At 47.1% G+C, this 11,743-nt stretch overlaps 1 protein-coding gene across 11 annotated transcripts in view; it reads left to right on the top strand.

Annotated features, from left to right (window-relative positions):
- The first annotated feature begins 689 nt into the window (after positions 1-689).
- The window catches only part of ANKRD11 (ankyrin repeat domain containing 11), a 213,829-nt gene continuing 202,775 nt past the window's right edge, over positions 690-11,743 (top strand). For 10 of the 11 annotated variants that reach the window (XM_046681538.1, XM_046681547.1, XM_046681539.1 and 7 more), the window contains exon 1: positions 690-971. The gene's annotated coding sequence lies outside the window, so the exon portion shown is untranslated. The remainder of the gene's footprint in view (positions 972-11,743) is intronic. The other variant, XM_046681540.1, reaches the window with a different exon arrangement.

Below are 11,743 nucleotides of genomic sequence, written 5' to 3'. Positions count from 1 at the left end.
GGGGTCGCAGGCTCTCCTCCAGCCCCAGTGAGTCCCCCCAGATGAGGGGTCGCGGGCTCCCCTCCGCGGCTGAGTCCCCTGGACGAGCGGCGGGCGCACGGAAGGAAGCGGAACTCGAGCGAACCCAAAGCCCCCCAGCGTCCCGCGTCGGGAGCCACGGTGTAGGTCACCGCCGACCGCCGTCCTCCCGCCGGGGCGCGCGGCCTGCCCCCGCCCGGCCAGCTCGACGCCTCGCGCGCGTTTCACGACGAGAGGCCTCGGGCCTCGGGCCTCGGGCCGCACGTAGCTCGCGCCGCGGGCGCACGGCTGACGTCCGGTCGGCCAGCGCCTTCCACGCCAGACCAGGTTCTCGAGCGTGCCCTCGCCGCTTCCGGCACTCGGAGAGACCAACCGTCACGTCCGAGGACGAAAGACCCACCGCCTGCGCGACGCAGGCAGCCAACCCAGCTGCGCGCTACCCTAGCGTCCCGTGCGCCTGGACGCACTACCTTGGCCAATCCGTCCAGGGACGTCCTCCTGGTCCCGCCCCGGCCTGTCACAGCAGCTGTCAATCTCGCCGCCGCCCCTCCCGCGTCGCGCACTTCCTCCCCGACGCCATGACGTGCGCAGCCCTGTGCCCGGCGCGGCGAGCCAATGGCGGTGGCGGATACGGCGGGCCAATGGGCGGCGGCGTCTCATGCGGCCGGCGCCCGCCGCAGCCGCCGCCGGGCCCCGGAGCCAGAGGCCGCTCGAGCCGGAGCGCGATGGAGCGAGGGCCCCAGGCGGGGAGGCGCCGCCGCCGAGCGCGCGGCCCGACGCCCCCTCAGTGAGCCCGAGCCCGGCCGTGCCTCCTGCCGGCCTCGCTGCCTCGCGGGCGCTTGGAGCCGCCGCCACCGCCTTCCCGCTCGGGCCGCGGGCCGGGAGACGGGCCGGGGCTGCATGGCCTCGCCCGCGCCCCGCCGCTGAGCCCCGGAGCCGCAGCCCGGAGCCGGGTGAGAACCGTTGCCGGCCGGGTCGTGGGTCGGGCGGGCGCCGGGGCGTAGGGGCGGCCTCGCGGCCTGCAGGCCTTCCGCACGGGCGGAGCGGCGCGACGGCTCGGACGGGCCTGGGGGCCCGGGGGGTCCGGGCGGGCCTGAGGGGCCGACGCGGGGCTCCCGGGCGGGCCGCGGGGTTCTGGGGGCTGTGAAGGGCCGACGCGGGGCTCCGGGGCAGGTCTGGGGCATTCAGGGGGGCGTGAGGGGCCGACGAGGGGCTCGGGGCGGGCCTGCGGGCACCGGGGGTACACGAGGGCCCACGGTGGGCTTTAACGGCTCTTAGGGAGCCTGGGCAGCCGTGAGGGGCCGACGGGTGGATCTGGGGGGTTCGGGGGGCCGACGGGGGGCGGGGCGCGGGCGGGGGGGGGTCCAGGGTGGCCTTGAGGGGCCGACGGGACCTTTGGGGGGGTCTGGGCAGCCGTCAGGGGCCGGCGGGGGACTCTAGGAGGCCCCAGGGCACCTGGGGAGCTGGGCCGCCGACCTCTGACCCGCGGGAGAGGCGCCTTCACGGTGTCGGTTGTAGTTGTTATTCCCAGCGTCCCTATTATTATCGCTGTTTTGAAATGGGAGCAGGCGGCTCTCGGGCTTCCAGCCGGAGGGGGCTGGTGAGCCGGGCCCTGGAGGTAGAGTGGGGGCGCCGAGGTTTGCAGGGGGCGCGCGTGGGCTCGCAGAGGGGCAGGAATGCGGGGCCGCGGCGCGGGGTGTGTTGTTTCGGGGGGAGGGTAGGCGGGACTGGGGGGCGGTGGGAGGGAGGCGGTGGCGGTGGCGGCTGCAACAGCAGCCCTTGGCCTCAAGGAACAATGTGAGACGTTGCCTGAAATGTTAATTTCCGTTCCTCATTTCATCATCCCCTGGCAGGGCGGTAGCTGTGAGTGTGTCTGTGGAGGGTTGGCCCTGCCACATGGATTCCATCCCCTCTCAGAGATCAGTCTTGTGTCTCTGCCGTTTGGGGGGAACCTTAATTTTTCTTGAGGTCTGCTCTTTTCCTGGTGCCTCGTCCAGGTTTTCTGCTTCTGTTGTGTTTTTGGAAAGCTGGTCCTGTACACCAGCTGCCAAGGAGTTGTGGAAGAGGCTTTGGAAGATTCAGCTGGCTTGAGACGGCCTGTGCTTTCAAAACCGTTTTCTTTCTAACAGTTAAGATGGAGCATGCTTAGGTGTCATGGTTTCTACGGGTAATGAGAAGTTTTATATCCCTTTGCAAGAACAGGGTTGTTTTGCAAATTTCTTGGTAGAGAAATCTCAAATTTTGGACTTTTTTTATATGGTGAGAGTTTTCTAAATTGATTTGAGCAGTATCTTTAACGTTCCTTTTCAACTGAGGAGTAAAAGTGAGCCGTTGTTGAATTGAAAAATTTAGAATGTTTTGGTTCTTGTGGAGGGATGACGGGACACATGCAGCAGAACTCTGTAAGATGATATTCTTGTGGAAAAACTGCCATTGAAACAGTTACTATTTTTGGTTTGTGCAAACCCAGTCAATGGCATAACTTGGATAGTTCTAAGTCAGAGACCCTGAGGCTGTTTATTTGTTGCTTTTAGGACCTTGATTTCTCTTACTAAGTTGCTGTCCTGGGAGACCCAGAGTTCTTTGTGTGTCTTTTGAGAATGATTGCGCAAGTATTCTGATATTACTTTGAAACTGTAGTTAGAAATAAAAGAGAAAGGAAAAACATCTTGCTTCAGTTGATTGTGACCCTTGAATTGGATCCGTGGGGTTGGTGCTGCCTTCCCCCTCCATTCAGCTGTTGTTCTCTCTGTCGTTCACGCTTAAAAGCAGGATCTCATTTGATAGGCTGGCCCTCCTGAATGGAACGGGATGGGAGGAAACAAAGAGCAAGTTGCTATGACATTTTTTTGTGTTCTTTGTGCATGCCTCTTGAGTTAGTTAAAAAGCTATCCAAAGATAGTGCTAAATTTGACCCAAATTTGAAACTTTCAAAAGTTTTTTTTCCTAAATATTGTTTTATTGTGGTAACAACATACATAAGATTTACCTGAAGTTTGTTTTTAAAGGTGTCACATAGTCATGAATTCCTCATTTGCAGTTGTAACTTGCTGTCAGCTTTCTGACTTGCATTGCCACTGCTGGATGTTTTCTCTGGACCCTCTGTGGACCAGCCGTGTTAATCATACTGCACCAGCAGTGCCTTCCATCTCTCTGAGCCAGATGGGCTGCTTAAGACTAGTGGCTGTCATGGTAGCTATAATTATAGTGTTGATACAGTGACAAGTAGAACTTTCTACAAATAGAGTTAAAGAAACTATGCTGTTTATATGTGAGAATATTTTTCAAGCAGCTTTGTGTGCCTTGGGTTTTTAAGTATGTTTGACATAGGTTATTTTTCCTCAAATATTAGAGGAGAGTTATTTTGCATATGGGCAATGAGCCCATCATCAATTAAATAACATAATTAGAGTGTCAGTAAGTGCTGGTTCAGAGCGTAATCTGCATTTGTTGCCAAAATAAGTGTTTTGATCTGTCCATTACCCGGTGTAAGTCCCTTCATCCCTCAAATGGTAAGTGTAATGGATGAGCTTCCTTTAATAGCAGGATCTTTGCTGGTTAATAGGTGAAAATGATGATGCATTGCTCGTCTGACTGCACACTTTGGCAGTTTATTAGTGCTGTGTAGTCAGTGCTCTGGGGATGGAACTTGACCCGTTTCATAACTTTATACAAAAATTGAATGAACTCAAATAACTAAAAGTTATTGTCTTAAAATGTTTTCAGTATATGTTCTCTTAATTTGAATTTCAAATGGAATTTCTGTGCAATTCAACTTTTCCAGTTTTATCTTAAAGCTATATGAAAGAGGGTGTCGATCCTCAGCTCCCGGAACTCAGGCAGTGGGAGATAATCAGCACAGAAAGCCTTTTTAGGCTGAGGAAATGACCCACTTTAACAACTACTTTGTTAATTCTGATAAAGATGTTTCTATTCCTAAGTGACTCTTTTTTGTTTGTTTGATGGATCTTATTCATGGTGTCTTTTAAGCCAGAGTCAGACTCAGCTGTGTATTTAAATGTCTGTTTTGTTATCTTCTGTGCTTTTCTTAACTCATAATGTTCCCCCTCCATATTTAAAATTTTCCTTAAATTCATCTTTGGACCAAATAGTGTTTTACATATATGGTAGAACTACAAATGTTATTTTTATGATAATGTCCCATGCGATTATTAACAGTCTAACCCTGATTGTATGACCCCTCTTTCCCAGGTCCCCACTTGGATCCTTGGTCACTCTCCCTCTTAACTCCTGATGCTCTAGCTGCGTTGGCCTTTCGTTTCCTAGATTGGGCTGTGTGCCTTAATCTAGGGTCTCAATACGTGCTGATCCTCTGTCTGGACCACGGTCCTGCTGAGTGTCCATCATTACCTCCCTTCCAAATCCCCCCTCACCCCCGCCCCCGCACACCAACCAGGAAATCTCCAAGTTAACTCCTACTCAGCCATTGGGTCTTAGTTAAATATTGTTTTCTGGATCCAGCCTGGTGGCACAGCGGTTAAGTGCGCACGTTCCGCTTCTCAGTGGCCCGGGGTTTGCTGGTTCGGATCCCAGGTGTGGACATGGCACCTCTTGGCATGCCATGCTGTGGCAGGCGTCCCACATATAACAGTAGAGGAAGATGGGCACGGATGTTAGCTCAGGGCCAGGCTTCCTCAGCAAAAAGAGGAGGACTGGCAGTAGTTAGCTCGGGGCTAGTCTTCCTCAAAAAAAAAAAAAAATTGTTTTATCGTAGGGATCCTTCTTAATCATCACTGCCAAGGAAAGTGGCTACCCCACCTTGTTACAGCCAGAAAGAACTTAACACAATTGATGAAATATGTCATGATTGGTTAATGTCTGTCCCCGTGATAGAAGGGGTGTAACGTTACTGATGATAGGTTGTGTCTCTTTGGTCACCTGGGGCCCAGCCTAAGGCATGACAGTAGTCGTAGAATTCGCTCAAGAAATATTTGTTGAATGATTTTTTTTTTTTTTTTTTGAGGAAGATTAGCTCTGAGCTAACTGCTGCCAATCCTCCTCTTTTTGCTGAGGAGGACTGACCCTGAGGTAACATCCGTGTCCATCTTCCTCTACTTTATATGTGGGACGCCTACCACAACATGGCTTGCCAGGCAGTGCTATGTCCGCACCTGGGATCCGAACCGGCGAACCCCGGCTGCCTAAGGGGAACGTGCGCCCTTAACCGCTGTGCCTCTGGGCCGGCCCCAGTTGAACGATTTAAAGCCTGTATATGGAAGTAGTTGAGTAATTTTGAAAAGAGAAACTTAGGATCATGAGCTTTGATTTACTGGATTGACTAGGAATCATGTTGTGTGCATTTCAGTCATGTTCCTATTTGTTTTCATTATAAGTTTCCTTTATGATTTAGATAAAGGTGAGGGACAGGGCTTTTAAAATTGGTGCAGAACAAGAGACAAAGGAAAATAATTAAAGGGAAGATTGTCTTCATGGGAAGAAAAAAATGCTTTCTGTGAAAGCGGTTTTATTAGGACTGCTGCCTTTGGGGCCAAATCGAAAGCTGCTGAGTGTAGTGTGTTGTTGCTGTTGCTGCTTATGGTCCTTAGGTACTCCATATAGGACTTTGAGCACTGCTGGCCCCTGTAACAGAAACAGTCGTTTAGCATCATAGTGGAGTCCTTTGAAAGCTTTAGCATTCTATTTTTAATTCTGTTGCTTCCTAAGTGATTGTAATAACGTTCCTGGGCGTTGAGGCCAAAGCCTCAGTTCAAACATAAATTCCCCAGAATGCTGGTGGCCCTCTTAACATCCCTCCCAGTTTTAGCATTTTAATGAAGAAAAAAATAATCTCTTTGGAGGGAAATACACCAAAATGGAGTTGTGTATTATTTTTTCCAAATTTTTAAAGATGAACCTGTTCTGTAATTGGCAAAAAGGTTGTTTTTGAAAAGACTAATTGTGGATATAATTTGGGTGATAGAGACTTGAGTTCTTGGTTTGGATAACAGTGAACTGGATTCGTGTGGTTTTAATTTTTTAAATAGTAAGGGGTGAGGGTAATTGGTTGTGGTTGAAAACAGGTAAAGAAACCATCCTAGAACTTAAGAAATGCCACAGGGCTAAAGCTGGTTCTGTGACTAAAGAGTTAAGTGGGTTTTCAGTGTGAAAATAAAAGAAGTCTGTCCTATTACTATAGCAGAGATTTTTTCAAGGGCTAAAAGGGCTGAAGATCCTGTTGCTGGGTGGAGGCTTCTGTGATGCCCCCACCAGGCCAAGGTTGAGTTGGCTGTCAGGGGAGTGATGCTGTCTGAGTTACGGTGTCTTTACCGGCTGGCTGAGGGCAGGACCCAAGTTTCCAGTTCTGCCTTTGGCATCTGTGCAGTGAATTATTTATTATCCTGAAAATCTGTAGACACTCTTTTTCCACTTGTAAAGAAACCAGTGTGCACCTGTTCACTACATAAAATGTTAGCCTTTTCTCAACATAAAACATTTTTGATCACTTAGATAAAAATATTTTTGTCAAGGTTAAATAAAATTCATAAAGTCTCCCTTTCTCCAGTACTTGTTTAACTAAAAAATGTACCTTTAAGAATTGAAATTTAACTTTTAAATGCTTAATATCTTTGTGATATCAAAGGTTATTTTTCATCTAAAATGTAGCAAATAGATTTCTTTTCTCAGGTCAATAGTACTAAATGTCCCTTCCTTCCCTCCTCCCAATGTTTATTTTCAGACCCAGAATGCTAATATCTTAGAAAAATGAATATTTCTAAATAATGAGAAGATTGCATAGGGTGCTTAGTTCATAAGGTTTTGGCTAAAGTTCTGATTAGTTTTTTTTCCACTGCATTGATATCTAGCAAAATAAACAAAGAAAACTGATTTAATTCTGGGTGATAATGTAAATTTGATATCATTATGGCTATACTGTGTAAACTTATCTAAAATAGCATGAGAGAAGCAGTGAGGAACCTTATTACTCTGAAGAAATTAAGCCTTGCTGGTACACGCCATGTTTCTAAATGTGGTTTTACATCCTGTAAAACAGGAAGTAAAAATAAAAAACCAAAAAAACCCCAAAGCAACACTCTTGAAGGAATAAACTTTTTTTTTCTTAATTACTAAAATGCTGGGTTAATTAAAGGATATGCAGAACACTTTAAAACAATCTTGCCTTTTTGGATGATTATAAAGACGAAAACCCAGCTTTTAGGGGTCTGAACTGTGCTGCGAACTTGCACTGTTGGTCAGTATTCCACAGCCCCTTGAGTGATTCTGATTTCAAAGTGTTTCTAGACTTTGTGAGTTTTTTCTTTGCTAGAGGTGTATGACTTGCTCCTGATGTATTTAGATTACCTACAGAGGTATTTTCATTGCTTTGAGAATAGTCCATCTCAAATTTGAAGTGTTTTAGTTTAGAGCTTAATATATTAAATATGGTAAAACTCAAAATGTTTTCTTATAGGACATTTTTTCCCCTAACACTTGAGAAAGGTAATCTTTGATTGTGTCCTTTATCTTTTAGTAGGAAACTTAGAAAATAATGTGCTTTCACTCTTAGCTTGAATAATTTTCAGTAAATGTAACCTTAGTGAGATTTACATGCAAATTTTGTTTTTCTTTGGGGAAATGCTTAGATCTGATTCTGTTAAACCTGGGTTCTCATCAGATGACTGACTTTTTAAGACTGTTGAGGCAATAACTTTTTTTCTTTTTCTTTCTTTTTTCTTTTTTGAGGAAGATTGGCCCTGAGCTAACGTCTGTTGCCAGTCTTCCTCTTTTTTTGCTTGAGGAAGACCAGCCCTGAGCTAACATCTGTGCCAGTCTTCCTCTATCTTATATGTGGGTTGCCGCCACAGCATGGCTGATGAGTGGTGTTGGTCTGTGCTTGGGATCTGAACCTGCGAACCTGGGCTGCTGAAGTGGAGCATGCAGAAGTTAACCAGTACACCACACGGCTGGCCCTGAAACGATAACTTTAATTTTTTTTTTTTTTTGAGATTTTATTTTTCCTTTTTCTCCCCAAAGCCCCCTGGTACATAGTTGTGTATTTTTGGTTGTGGGTCCTTCTAGTTGTGGCATGTGGGACGCCGCCTCAACATGACCTGATGAGCGGTGCCGTGTCCACGCCCAGGATTCGAACTGGCGAAACCCTGGGCCGCTGAAGCAGAGCTGGTGAACTTAACCATTTGGCCACTGGGCCGACCCCCGCGATAGCTTTAATTTTTTAAAAAAAGGATATTTAAGTAAAGACTAATGGCTTGAAAGGATATTTAAGTAAAGACTAATGGCGCGATGAAGTTTTAGAAAGTTGACGAGAAAAATCTCTGTCCTAGAATTTAACCTATAGCCTCCCCTTTTCTTTTTTCTTGATAGTTTTCTTCCAAGACCCCAAATACATTGGCTCAAGAGGGATGGGGAACAGATGGTAGAAGGAGGGTATGTTAGAAGAGGTAACACAGGAGGTTGTGAAGGCTGGAAGGAAAACATATGCTCTCAGAATTTTGAGAAACACTTGTGTTTTTTCATGTTTCAGGGCTGTCATTATTCGTTTTCTACTGTTGCTGTAACAGATTACCACAAATTTAGCGGCTTAAAACAGTACAGGTTTAGGGGCTGGCCCCGGGACTGAGTGGTTAAGTTCGTGCGCTTGCTTCGGTGGCCCAGGGTTTCGCCGTTTCGAATCCTGGGTGTGGACGCAGCACCGCTCATCAGGCCATGCTGAGGTGGTGTCCCACATGCCACAACTAGAAGGGCCCACAACTACAAATATACAACTATGTACTGGGGGGGCTTTGGGGAGAAAAAGGAAAAAATAAAATCTTTAAAAAAACCCCAAAAAACAACAGTACAGGTTTATCATCTCACAGGTTTATCATCTCTTGAAAGCCTGACATGGGTCTCACTGGGCTGAAATCAGGTGTTGGCAGGGTTGGTTCCTTCTGGAGGCTCCAGGGGAGGATCTCTTTCTTTGCCTCTTCCCTCTTTTAGAGGCTGCTCACATTCCTAGGTCTGTGGCCATTTCCTTTATCTTTAAGGCCAGCAATGTTCCATCTCTCTAACCTTCTTCCAAAGTCACATCTTCTTCTGACTATCTTTTCTGCCTCCCTCTCCCACTTTTTTTGTCTTTTTGCTCAGGAAGGTTCACCCTGTGGTAACATCTGTTGCCAATCTTCCTCTTTTTTTTTGCTTGAGAAAGACTAGCCCTGAGCTAACATCTGTGCCAGTCTTCCTCTATTTTGTATGTGGGCCACCAGCACAGCCTGGCTGCTCACAGAGCAGTGTAGGTCTGCACTCAGCAACTGGACCTGGGCTGCCGAAGCAGAGCATGCTGAACTTAACCATTAGGCTGCTGGGGCTGGTCCCTCCCTCACCCACTTTTAAGGACCCATGTGATTACAGTGGACCCACCTAGATAATCCAGGATAATCTCCCTATCTGCTGATTAGTAACCTTAATTCCCCTTTGCCATGTAACCTAAAATAGCCACAGATTCCAGGGTTAGGATGTGGACCTCTTTGGGGTGTTACTCTGCCAACCATACTAGTGTTCCATGGATGCCGTATTAACACATGAGGTTGGGTCAGGTTGTTGTGCAACTGGCTCTGGTGCCTTGCCTCGGTTCACAGGAACCACCTTGGCTCTTGGAAAGACTTGGGGTCATTGGTCAACCAGTGTAATCTGGCATTGATGGAGGATTACTGAGTGTGGTGCAGATACGCATCCTGGAAAAAGTTTTGTTTTAAATAAAATTTTATTTTGGAATAATTTTAGATAGAAAAGTTGCAAAAGTAGTAGAGAGTTCCACTATATTCTTTATCCAGGTCCTCTAGTGTTAACATCTTACATAACAGTGGTAAGGTTGTCAAAGCTAAGGCATTAATGTTAGTGCATTACTGTTAGTTAAACCCTGGACTTTGTTCAGATTTCATCCATTTTTACGCTAATGTCCTTTACTGTTCCAGGATCCCCCACTGCATTGAGTTGTCATGTCTCCTCCGTCTCCTCCTGTCTGTAACAGTTTTTCAGTCTTGTTTTTCATGATCTTGGCAGTTTTGAAGAGTACAGTCTTTCTTTTTTATGACTTTGTAACCATTCACCCATTTGGCACAGATGTACAGCACTGATAGCTGGCTTCTCGTTTATCTAACTCCTTTCCCAGTGTGGACTGCTGTATAGGGAAGAACAGTTTTGTGTCTTTTTGCAACTGGAATCAGTTACATGTTTTATGGAGGGGGCTTCTCAGACTAGACAAACTTAGCTTTTTCCCACCTTATACTGATTTAGTGAAATGTTTATTGGTTCCTTGCTGTGTGTAAGGCTGTGTTGTAGAAACTTAGAGATGAAAGAGACATGCCCCTGCTCTGAGATCCGGGAGAAAGAGATGCACCCAGGAAAAGAGAGAGGAGTTCAGGGGAGAGAAAGCATTTCTGGCTCTGCAGTCTGGGAGATGTATTGGAGGAAGTGCTATTTAAGGATTGGTGGAATGTCAGTGTGTAGAGAGCAGGGGAAGGCTGTCATACACTGTGGGAAGGCTCTGGACCAAGGCTGGAAGGGTGAGATGTAGCAAGAGAATGTCAGCTAGACTTGTTTGACAGGGAGCCCATGAAAGAAAATGGTAGCATGAAAAGCTAGGAAAAGGGAATGGAGTCACATTGTGTAGGATTTGGAATGATGAAGCCTGCACGTGGCCTGCTGAGGAGGAGGCATTGCATTGCCTGAGGCAGGAGATGGTTTTGCAAGGCTGATGGTAGTGGATGGGCTGACAGTAGAGGAAAGTCAGAGGGACTCTGAGCAGAAGGCTTTGCAGTGCTCCTGTTTCTAGACTTGGCATGCCAAGATTGACCTTTCAAGCAAATATTGATTAGGTATGTATTGATATGTGCACAGAACTATGGGGGATACAAAACAAACCTGAGTCCGAGACAAGCCTGACAGGGTATTTGGGCAAATGACGAGATCACTGTTCTCCCTTCCATGCTGGCTACTTCTCCAGCACCTTCAATTGGCTTCTAGGAGTTTGGTGGAGAGAATCAACTCAGTTTGACCACTGCTTGTGAAAGAAGGTGAATGCAAGGTCACTGTTTTGTCTTCTAGCTTTCACCCCTAACGTTCTCTGCTTTTGGGCAAATACCAGGTTTAAAAAGATGTCTTACTAGAAACACTATTATAGAAAATAGGAACACCATTTTCTAGGGAAAAATGTAAAACAACCTGTTAGAAATGGATAATGGGGTTTAAAATTTGTTGTAGGAATAATCCTTAAATTCACACGAATGGCAGAAATGCCCATCCCAGAAAAGTGAGGAGTGGAGTGTATATACTAGAACCTGGATGGAGGCCTGTCAGTGAGAGACGGACCTCTCAGGTGAAGGGGATCTCCTGGTGGGAAGAGCAGTGTGGTTAAGATGTTCTTAAGAGGATCTACGGAATCTTGAAATGGGGAGGGGACTCTTAAAGTGGGCTACGTGTACAAGTTGTGAAGACTTAATTGTGTTTGCCAACAAGTATTTACATAAAAATGTTTGGAAATGAGAGAGTAAGTTGATTGACAGTGGATGGAATGGGGCAAACAAGTGCTGAGCAGTTTATAAAAGGACAGGGAAAGAGGGCAGGAAGGGAGAGTTGGGCAGCATGCTGACAGTCTGTCTTGTGCTGACTACATGCCACACTCCACCTCTGCCCGTGGGCTGTGATAAACCCAACGCCTCTGGTCTTGTGGTGCTTACATTCTGGAGGGAGAGATGGGCAAGCCTGGTCA

This window comes from Equus quagga, chromosome 13 (assembly GCF_021613505.1).
Source record: "Equus quagga isolate Etosha38 chromosome 13, UCLA_HA_Equagga_1.0, whole genome shotgun sequence".
NCBI classification, from domain to species: Eukaryota; Metazoa; Chordata; class Mammalia; order Perissodactyla; family Equidae; genus Equus; species Equus quagga.
The sequence above is the reverse complement of the archived record's forward strand: the minus strand, read 5'-3'. Positions and strand labels throughout refer to the sequence as shown.